Source organism: Sapajus apella, unplaced genomic scaffold (genome assembly GCF_009761245.1).
Source record: "Sapajus apella isolate SASKATOON/1434 unplaced genomic scaffold, GSC_monkey_1.0 scaffold58, whole genome shotgun sequence".
Classification (NCBI taxonomy): Eukaryota; Metazoa; Chordata; class Mammalia; order Primates; family Cebidae; genus Sapajus; species Sapajus apella.
Genome location: NW_022436998.1, coordinates 10,063,603 through 10,074,052, shown reverse-complemented (window position 1 = coordinate 10,074,052; position 10,450 = coordinate 10,063,603). Strand labels below are relative to the sequence as shown.

The 10,450-nt window shown below is 33.1% G+C and overlaps 1 protein-coding gene across 4 annotated transcripts in view; it reads right to left on the bottom strand.

Annotated features, from left to right (window-relative positions):
* PRKG1 (protein kinase cGMP-dependent 1) overlaps positions 1-10,450 on the bottom strand; it is a 1,332,247-nt gene that overhangs the window by 96,393 nt on the left and 1,225,404 nt on the right. The gene's annotated exons all lie outside the window — the stretch shown is intronic.

Genomic DNA, 10,450 nt, shown 5'->3' with positions numbered 1-10,450 from the left:
TTAGATATTATCTCATGAAGCAAGGTTCAGTTTAGAACTCTGAGATCTAGCACTGATTACTTAAATTTATGAGGAAATGCACACACAAAAATCTGAATGTCCAGACAAAAACTGAAAAAAAAAAACCTGTTATCTGTTTCCTCCTTTATAAAATGGAAACTAACAACTGTTTTCCCAATAAAATTGTAGTGAACCTGCACAAAGTAAGCATCTCCACAACATTTGCTATTACTATTGTGACTACTATTATTATTGTCCAAAGCAATTATTAACTAAGATGAACACAAATTTAGAGATTCTGCTACAATAAATAGCACTTTCTACTATTTAATTAATGTCTACATCATAATTAGCATACAATCATAGTAGGTTTATTCAATATGACACTATGATAATAACTTAATTCAAAGAGGTTTTGAAATACTGATTTAATAATACAAAATATTTTGAGAATCCTTCACCCAGGGAAGTTTTATTTATATAACTATTACCTACTTATAATAGAGCCCATCTGCCCACAAATCCCCAATAATACCGGCTCTACTTCTGCTGCAGTATAATGCTGCATTAGCAAGTTCACCTCTAATTTACTAGCACATACCCTGGAGTCTCTTTAGATAATTCCCAAACCTCCTGCTTTCTTTCATCTAACCAAAATGAATATATTTCCTTGTTGGTAAATATATGGGTTTCAGATGACTACAATGCAAGCTAGTAAGCCTTGTTTTTCTAATTTACGTTTTAATCAATTTCCTCTCCAATTTGCTCCATTTTGGCGTTTTTTTCTTCTTATGTGTTTGCAGTACTTCCTAGGGAATAATACCTACGTTTTGAATTACACATTTGTTGAATGCATCTTTTAGGTAATTAAGATGTTGAAGACAAGACTCAGCTATGATCCTTAAAGAATTCCCTTGCATATTTAATCAACCATTACACATACCACTAATTGGGATCAATTTCCATTTTCTCAGTTTTCGTTTGAACCATGAAAATCATGAGTACGCTTTTTCCTAACTATACCCAATTCATATATGTTAATACAAAATGTTCTTAGCAAATATCTCACTATAAGTTTTCAGTTTAAATGATTCCATTAGGATAATTAATCTGTAAATAAAATTAATTCAAAGTTGATAAAAATATTTAGTTAAAATTAAATCTGATTGTCATTTAGAGATTCTAAAATTTGAAGTCAATAAGAATAGGCTTAGCAATGTGAGGTATTACTTATAAATGATCACTAAAAGTAAATAAAAATTAAAAAATTTAAAAGCCATAGGTTAATTTTGAAGGGCTATAAATAAGAATAGTGGGCTTTTTAAAACATGCTTATGTATTGCAATCTTCCAGTAATATAATAAACCCAGCACACATTGATCAAGTCTATCTGCACTTATAGATTAAAAATGAAAAGAAGATCAAGAAGTTTAGATAGAGAATTGGATTCTCAACCAATTCTAATTCTGCTACTTAGGGAAAATTATTAAGGCCAGCATCACTAAGAATGGTGGTTGATATTTTATGCCTGCTTTTTGATTGGAGATAATAGTTTTGGTTAATAAATATATCAAAATTAAAGCAACACCTTAATTTTGGTGCTAGTTGTCTTTCAAACAAACTAATATTAGCTGAGCTAAAGAGAAAAAAAAACCCAGGAAACATGAAAAGGGGAGGCATTAAACCACTGTGAGTTTTCCAGACATGCCATTTTGCATGCATCTCTCTTTCCATTTTCATTGATATAGGAGTTATGCCAAAAACACCTTAACAAATGATATGATCTATTTCTTTGTCATCACAAAACTATCTAAACATTCATTTCAGTAAATCATCTCTTAGGCATTTAACTTAAGTGTTAAACTGGTATTTTCTCGCAAGTCAATGTGAGGTGGATCAGACCACAGTAATTCAATACAGCAAGTGTCACTGTAAAGAAGGCCCTCAGGTGGTCTTCCTAATTATTTCATACTAATTAGCTCAGATAATACAAGGTTCTGTTTTATTACCTTGATGCAAGTGGCTGATGCTTTGGGATAGTTAATTCTGCTATATTTCATTTTTAAATTAAACATCATTACCTGGATATAGCTTTTTATTATGCTTTAATATTGTCAATAGGTAAAACATTACAGGAAAGAAAAAAGATTATTTTTCAAATTTCTTAGCACTGATAACTTAATTGCAATTACTTTCTATTTTTTAAATATTGGACTTCATTAATCAAACACTATTCTGGTATTTAGCTTCACATTGTTAAAATCAGAGACAAAGGCCACATAAATGGAAACTTTAGGGAGACAATATTAGCTGTGTTTCACCTTACATGCTGAATATGTATTTAATTTTCACTTCACTACTTAAAAAACTCAAATATTAATTCCATGGTACTTTTCAAGTTCTTACTAATCCTAAGTGTTTAGTTCTGTGATCATTTTTATCTTTGAATAACAGTCATCATTCTCCTTTCCCGCATTGTCATAACCATCATGTTTCCATGGAAACTGTAGAGAAAGAATAAAATGGTAAAACACCTCAATTTAGGTTTATGTTGATAGGGTTGTTTTTTATTAGGAGCTTCAATTATTTAGACAGATAAGAATATGTACAGTGACTTAATAAATGATATAGAATAATAGCTGATCTTTCAAAAACAGGAAATTATGTTTCCAGCTAATAGAACTTAACCTTTTCTGTTAAGAAGTAGTTACTTGGTGATGAGGCTTGGGGGTGTTTTGTTTTCTTTATGTTTCATTGTACTGTTGAAATTTCTGTTATCATGTAAAATAAAACAACAAAATAAAAAATAAATATCTTTAAAAAGAACTAGTTGTTACATTCTTGATAAGTATATTTTAATCTTTACCAAATGTCATAAACATAGTTACCTTTTAGACAGACATTCAAAATAGAAAAAATAATTCTTCAATGCAAATAAAGGGATTTAGAGAAGTCTTATAAAATCTACTTGTAGTTTCATCCAAAATATTGTTTACTTCCCACATTCTGCTCCTCTAAAAATCACACATTTTAAAAAAGCAACCAATTTTAATTTAAATACAAGTTAAGTGTATTTGAATCTCTGAATGAAGGGATCCAGAGGAAACTGGTTATAGTACTTGCTTCTAAAAAGGAAGATTTGCCTTTTGCTTTGTGTGTATGCGTGTGTGTGTGTGTGTGTCTCTCTCTCTCTCTCTCTCTCTCTCTCTCTATATATATATATATATATATATATATATTTTTTTTTTTTTTTTGAGATGGAATGTTGCTCTGTCACCCAGGCTGGAGTGCAGTGGTGTGATCTCGGCTCACTGCAACCTCTGCCTCCCGGGTTCAAGCGATTTTCCTGCCTCAACCTCCTGAGTAGCTGGAACTACAGGCACATGCCACCACACTGGCTAATTTTTTGTATTTTAATTAGAGACAGGGTTTCACCATGTTAGCCAGGATGGTCTCAATCTCCTGACCTCATGATCCACCCACCTCGGCCTCCCAAAGTGCTGGGATTACAGGCATGAGCCACGGCACCTAGCCCACTTTGTGTATATTTTATTTGACAATGTTGTTTATTTAAAAAGCTAGTTATTGCTTACTTGAAATGTAGACCATCCCTTGAAATAAAGATCCTGGCTAATAAAAAACCACAGTGTTAAATGATATTTGAAATAGTTCTAAAATGTTTAAGTCAAATGGTTAAGCAAAATGTATAGGTTTTCACAGAGAAAAAAGCTTCTTTTTGTTTTTACCACAATTTTCAGTTTGTAAAGTGGCAAATTTTTCCTTTTATATTTGCTCTATGGAGATGGAGATTTGGGCAAATGGCTGAGAAAACTGGGGCCTTTGTTGTTCTAGGAGAACTCAGTAGCAGTCACTTTTAACTACTGTATTTCCTGTCAACTAAAAAATTATAGGCCAAAGGGAAGAGATCCTGAATCTCATTATAACAACAATGAAATTAAGGTCTTAACAAAGACAAAAATTAATAGAAGCAGAGTGACATGGATATTGCAAAGCCTTTTGCCTCAACTGTCTTGCGGGAAAATTACTTGGTAAAAAAAAATACTCAGCTTACTATGTTTTCTAAAACTCAAGGATGAGGTTTCTGTCTCCTTAAATCCTAATATAAGAAAGGAATTTCTAAGGCAAACTAAGGTTTACATCCAAACAAATCTATATAGCTTTTTTTTTCTTTTTATAGAAATATTTAATATCTTAGAAAGTTACCAATTCTGTGGAGGTTGTGATATTAATTGATATCTGGAAAAAGATTAGTTCAACTGGTAGCATAAGCAAAGTTTTCATCCTTGACTTCCTCCTAAAATAATAAAGTCCCTTTGACTTTATGAACATAGATGGAAATTGAGAATATCAACCTAAAATGCTTGATGAAAATGTCTTTCTTAAAGAATCATACATGTAGTTTGTAACTTAATATGCTATTCCCTTAGAATAAAATGGGAATACTGCAAGATTAGATAGAGCATACTGTAAGTTAAATAATACATTTATTGAAAAAATCATTCTCTGACCTTATTCCCCTTAAAAAAGTCTAGAAACAAAGAAAGCCAATAGCAGTGACCATACTTAGTACCATTTCTGGCTAAAAGGAACATGGGTTACTTGAGAAATGTCTGATCTCAGGTCCAGGGGAGGAAAGGTACATGAAAAACCCTGGGCATCTTACTGAGAAAACAAGGGAGCTATTGGCAACTAATGGGTTGTATCAAGAAACAAGGAACCAACCTAAAGAGGCTCCCAAAACAAATTGACTGAACATCCTGAATATATAAAAATCCACAAATTTGGCCAGGTGGGGTGGCTCATGCCTATAATCCCAGCACTTTGGGAGGCCAAGGCGGGTGGATCACGAGGTCAAGAAATCGAGACCATCCTGGTCAACATGGTGAAACCCTGTCTCTACTAAAAATACAAAAATTAGCTGGGCATGGTGGAGCACACCTGTAGTCCCAGCTACTCAGGAGGCTGAGGCAGGAGAATTGCTTGAACCCAGGAGGCAGAGGTTGTGGTGAGCCGAGATTGCGCCATTGCACTCCAGCCTGGGTGACAAGGGCAAAATTCCATCTAAAAAAAAAAAAATCCACAAATTCATAATACTAAAAAATGTGCAAAATATTCAAATGTGGAAACATTTAAAAAATCTCATTTGTCACCCAAAGCTAACTAGGGCACCAATTACTCTGGAAATTGATAATTAATAGGAAAGGATAAATAGCATTTATCTTATCTGTCTTGAATGAATAATATGAGGATAAGTAGTATATCACATTCCTAACTGATATGGGAAAAGCTTTTTAGAGAAGAATTCCAATTAATAGGTGAAATAAATATAAAGAAAAAGAAGAATGAATTGGATAATGATTCTCTTAAAAACCTAATGAGATAGGAGATTCAGGCAATCATCATCATTGTATATTAAACATTTAACAACATATTGATTGAAAACTTTGTAGGAAAAGGATACTTTGTTACCTCTTAACTCACTGATCCAATTTCAGGTAGCTACAAGTGAAACAACCAAGCACTACTGCCCTTTTGTTATAATCCAATATTGAAGTTTAATAAACCGCCTATGAAATCTTGCCCAAAATGTAGAAAATGAATGTAATCAATCATGTAGGTTTAATGAACCTTTACAAAGGATATCAAGAGGAAGGTAGATGATACTATTTAAAAACAGTAGGATAATCTGGAACAGAACCTAACACCAGGACAACTGATTCAGTTTCTTTAACAACCTAAGCCATGTTCAGTGGCTCATGCATGTAATCCCAGCACTTTGGGAGGCGAAGGAGGGTGTATTGCTTGAGCCCAGAAGTTTGAGACCAGCCTGTGAAACACAGCAAAAACGCTAAAAAAAGAAAAAAAAAGCTGAGGCATACCTCCTCCCGTTCCTGTCATCTCAGCTACTGGGCAGGTGGGAGGATGATAGCTTGAGGCCAGTAGGTTGAGGCTGCAGTCAGCATGGTCGCGCCACTGCACTCCAGCCTTCGCACAGAGCAGTCTGTCTCAACAAAACAAAACACCTAATAGGGCCATTGCAAGGTAGGGAGACTCCTTTAGATTAAAGGAGGCCTGAAGAGGCATAACCAAAATGCAATTTATGCAGTTTCTTTTGATCCTGAATCAAATCAATTTTTAAAATGACGTATTTGAGAAAATTGAGGAAAATTGTAAAATGACTACTTATTTTGTTAAGTGTGATCATGATATTGTGATTATGTAGGGAAGTGTCCATATTTTTAGAAGATACATATAGGATGTATTTAGAAGAAATAATATGATGTTTCACTGGTTTGTTTTAAAATATATCAGTAAATATTTTTTAAAGAACTCTACAAAGCAGTTGTGGCAAAATGTTGGTAAATGTTGACTCTTTAGGGAAGCGGTCCATTGCATCACTTTCTCTACTTGACAATTGTCATAATAACAAAGTTTACAAATGTATATTATGCAAACATGTATGTGAAATGGTTAGGTATCTAAAAGTGCACAAATGGGCTTTGGCAATAGACATCTGGTAGTCAGAGTTAATCTCGATTCTACCATTTAAGAGTTGTGTGACCTAGAGTTCAACCCCCATAGGGCTCAATTTCTGGATCTGTAAAATCAGGTAAAATAAGAACATATTTTTCTAATAGAGTTCCTAGTATTAAATCAGGTGATTCATGCTTGACACGTACTAAGGGCCCAACAAATGTTACTCATTATTGTCATTAATTATCATCATATTCATATTTATTTAAAATGTAAGTAAAACAGGACTATGTTTTATTTAACAGAATTTTAACCTTTAACAAAACGCTTTCAAATGCATTTGTCTGCCTCATTAATAATAATGTATTCTGTTTTCACAAAATACATTTGAATTTTCCTTATTATTCGGGATTTGGGTTGTTTCGCTTACTGGAGTATTTTAATTACTGGATTTATTTTGTAAAAGATATATAGCTCAATTGTCAATTTTCAAAGAATGAATGAAATACTGAATACACACAAGATTTCATTCTATTGCTTAGAAATTTATGGGCTTTTGATGATTTTCCTCCTCTTCACTATTATCAGTATCTACTTTGCAAAGCTAATTTGGACTATCTGAACTTTCTGACTTTGTTAAGAGTTTTTTAAGTAGGGGCTTATCCTATATTTTATAGCAAATAGATACTATATCTCCAATAAATACAGAGATAAAGCTGCATTGATAAGCATCTGTGCTGATTATATGATTATTAATGCTTTCAAATTCCAAAGAGTAGCTTAAGGATATAAATGAGAATATTCAATAAAGAGGTGGCTCTGAAAAGCTGACAGCAGCCCTCAATGGCAGGATAAATATACTTTTTGCTTTTCTTGCATCTGTAAACAGAATCCAAATATTAGAACCTGATCAGTATCATTCTTTTAAAATGTAGTGGGTTCAAAAGCAACTAATTTGATAACTGGCAATGGAAATAAATCCACCAGGACCTGAGGGGTCTAGGGCAGCAGTCCCCAACCTTTTTGGCACCAGGGACTTGTTCTGTGGAAGACACTTTTTCCATGGATTGGGGGCGGGAGAAATTGTTTCAGGCTGAAATTGTACCACCTCATATCATCAGGCATTAGATTCTCATAAGGAGTGTGCAAGCTGGGTTACTTGTATGTACAGTTCACAATAGGGTTTGCTCTCCTGTGAGAATTTAATGCCACTGATCTGACAGGTATTAATGCTCATTCACCCACTGCTTACTTCCTGCTGTGTGGCCAGGTTTCTAATAGGCCATGGAACAGTCCATGACCCGGGGATTGGGAACCCCTGGTCTAGGATGAATGAGTGAAACTCTTGACCTTAACACCATTTTCAGTTCACAAACATATACCTCTAGCAGAAGTGGGGAAGGACTGCAAAGTAAAAAGGAAGTTTTAACATGTGCTTTTATCAAAATTTTATCAGAAACACATCTTAGAATGCTATATAGATGACATAATTGATAGATAATTGCAAACAAATCTACATGAATGATATCCTTCCTTAGCTCAAGACATTACTAAAATGCTCTTTATATAGAAAAGTATTTTGATAAATATTAATTAAAAATCCTTAGACTGATAAAGATGTCCCTTCTATGTTCTCAAATAACATTGGATATTTTCCTTTTTACTAAATACCATCACAATTAACAATATAAATACTGCATTTCTTATCAGATTTTAAGTTTCTAAAGAGGAGAGAACAGATCTTGGGTTTTGTATTTTCCGTGCCTACTACATGTTTGGCATAGTTGAATTTTTTAAAGTGTTCATGTAATTAATTCCTCACAATAATGATTGTACTGTTCTTTGAATATGGAGATAATACTACCAGTCCATTACTAGACTGTCGTGTTTATATTGCAAGATGTGCTTGTCTCTCTTACATTCTTTTTTTCTGCTCTTTGGATTCAACTGTACATATTTTCAAGATAACCAATTGGCAAAAGAGGAGGTAATCTGTAGTCATAAGGTAAGTCTATTCAATGCACACAATGAAAATAATCTATTTCTTCAAAAAGAAATTAAAATTATAATGAATAGAACAAATGAATTGGGAGGGAAACATTTATATTCATTCATTATGATTTCCAAACTCTTTTTACTCCAATACACATTAAGAAATTGTTTTGTTCTATAAATTAGCCAGGCATAATGGCACACGCCTGTGGTCCCAGGTACTTGGAAGGCTAAGTGAGGTAGGAGGATCACTCGACCTCAGAAAGTCGAGGCTCCAGTGAGCTATGATCATGCCACTGCACTCCCACCTGGGCAATACTGAAATCCCATCTCAAAAAAAATCAAACAAAAAGAAATATATATATATATATATATATATTTATCATACTCATCCCTTATATATGTGAATTGAAAAATGTACAAAGCAACACTAGTACACACTATGCACTCTGAAGTAATAAAAATGCTAGTCATAATCCATGAAATAAACTTAATGATTCCCTAGTGGTTTGTAACTCACAGTTTAAAAACCATTCTAAAAATCTACTGTTTTATAATAATTCCAGTGGTCTACTATTTTATTTTTGTCCTTGAGATCTTTTAACAATTCTATATCCTATCACTTTCCAATCTTTGCTTTGTTCTTTTGCATAAAAATTTCAATATTCTCTCCATTTTAAATGTCCCCTTCATCTGAGGATGTACAGATGACAGTACCTTATAGACTGACATAGTTGTGTCTCCCTAATTGTTTCTGGGTCTTTACTCAATCAACAGGAAGTCAAATTGACCAGTGTTTGGCTCCTGGAAGCATTTGGGGAATAGTAATCATGCCAATGAGCAGCAGGATGACAATAGAGAATTGTGTTGGCAGAATCTATTGTTAGTGATTACCACAAAGGTGGAATTTAAAGAATGTCATGCCCTTTATTTTTAAAAGTTAATGAAACCATGTTGACAGAATTTGTAATGTAAAAATGCTGTGATTTGGAGAGGCTATCAAATTCCTGACTTCTACTTCTCAAAAATACCTCTATTTTTGCCTGTAGCCTATTTGTTGTTTTTGTGGGGCATTCAGTTTCACAATATACCCTTGTATCAGATTACCAGTGTAACATCAATCTTCTATTATAAATGTTCATTTTACCTAAAATCTGTTTTGTGTTTTCTGTCTTAATATAATGCCACGTTTTACTACTGTAACTCAAGAGGTTATACAAAAATAAAGAAAATTTATTGTATTATACATAATATAATTACATTTGAGGCTATTATAATGACTTAGCATCTAATGTAATAAAAGTCAGTCAACAATGTGTAGAAGCAAACTGACATGTAGTATTTTCCCAGCTTCAGTAAATTTACCAACTCTAACATCTTAAACAATATCAAAGCCAGATTATCTCTGAATTAATTGTCCCATAATCCTTAAAATTCTGATTTTTTAAAGGAGTAAAAATAATTTTTCTAAATCTTGAATATTGGAGAGAAACCTAGGAAACTAAATTGAATGTACATAAATTATTTTATAAAATTTGGTTTTATTCTAGCATTTGAATTAATCAGATTTTGGCAAACCCTGCCCTTGTGAAGCTTAAGTCTTGTCAAATACAAATTGTGACACTGCCACTGCACCTAAAATTTTCTTTTAGACATCAAATTATAGTTAAGATTAGGTTCATTTTCAAAAGCTAATAAAACTGTGCCTGATACTAATATAATTTTAGTGTTGTTTTTCTCAAATAATTTTGTGTTTATTCTTCTTCTATTTGTAGCAATGGTTTTCAAATGGGAGTGATTCTGGCTCCTCCACATATATTTAGTGATGTCTTAAAAAACTTTTTTGATGGTCGTAACGCAAGAGTTAAGACAATATGCTGCTGGTATCTAGTAGGTAGAGGCCAGTGATGCTGCTAAACATCCTACAATGCACAAGATATCCACTACAACAAAGAACAATCTC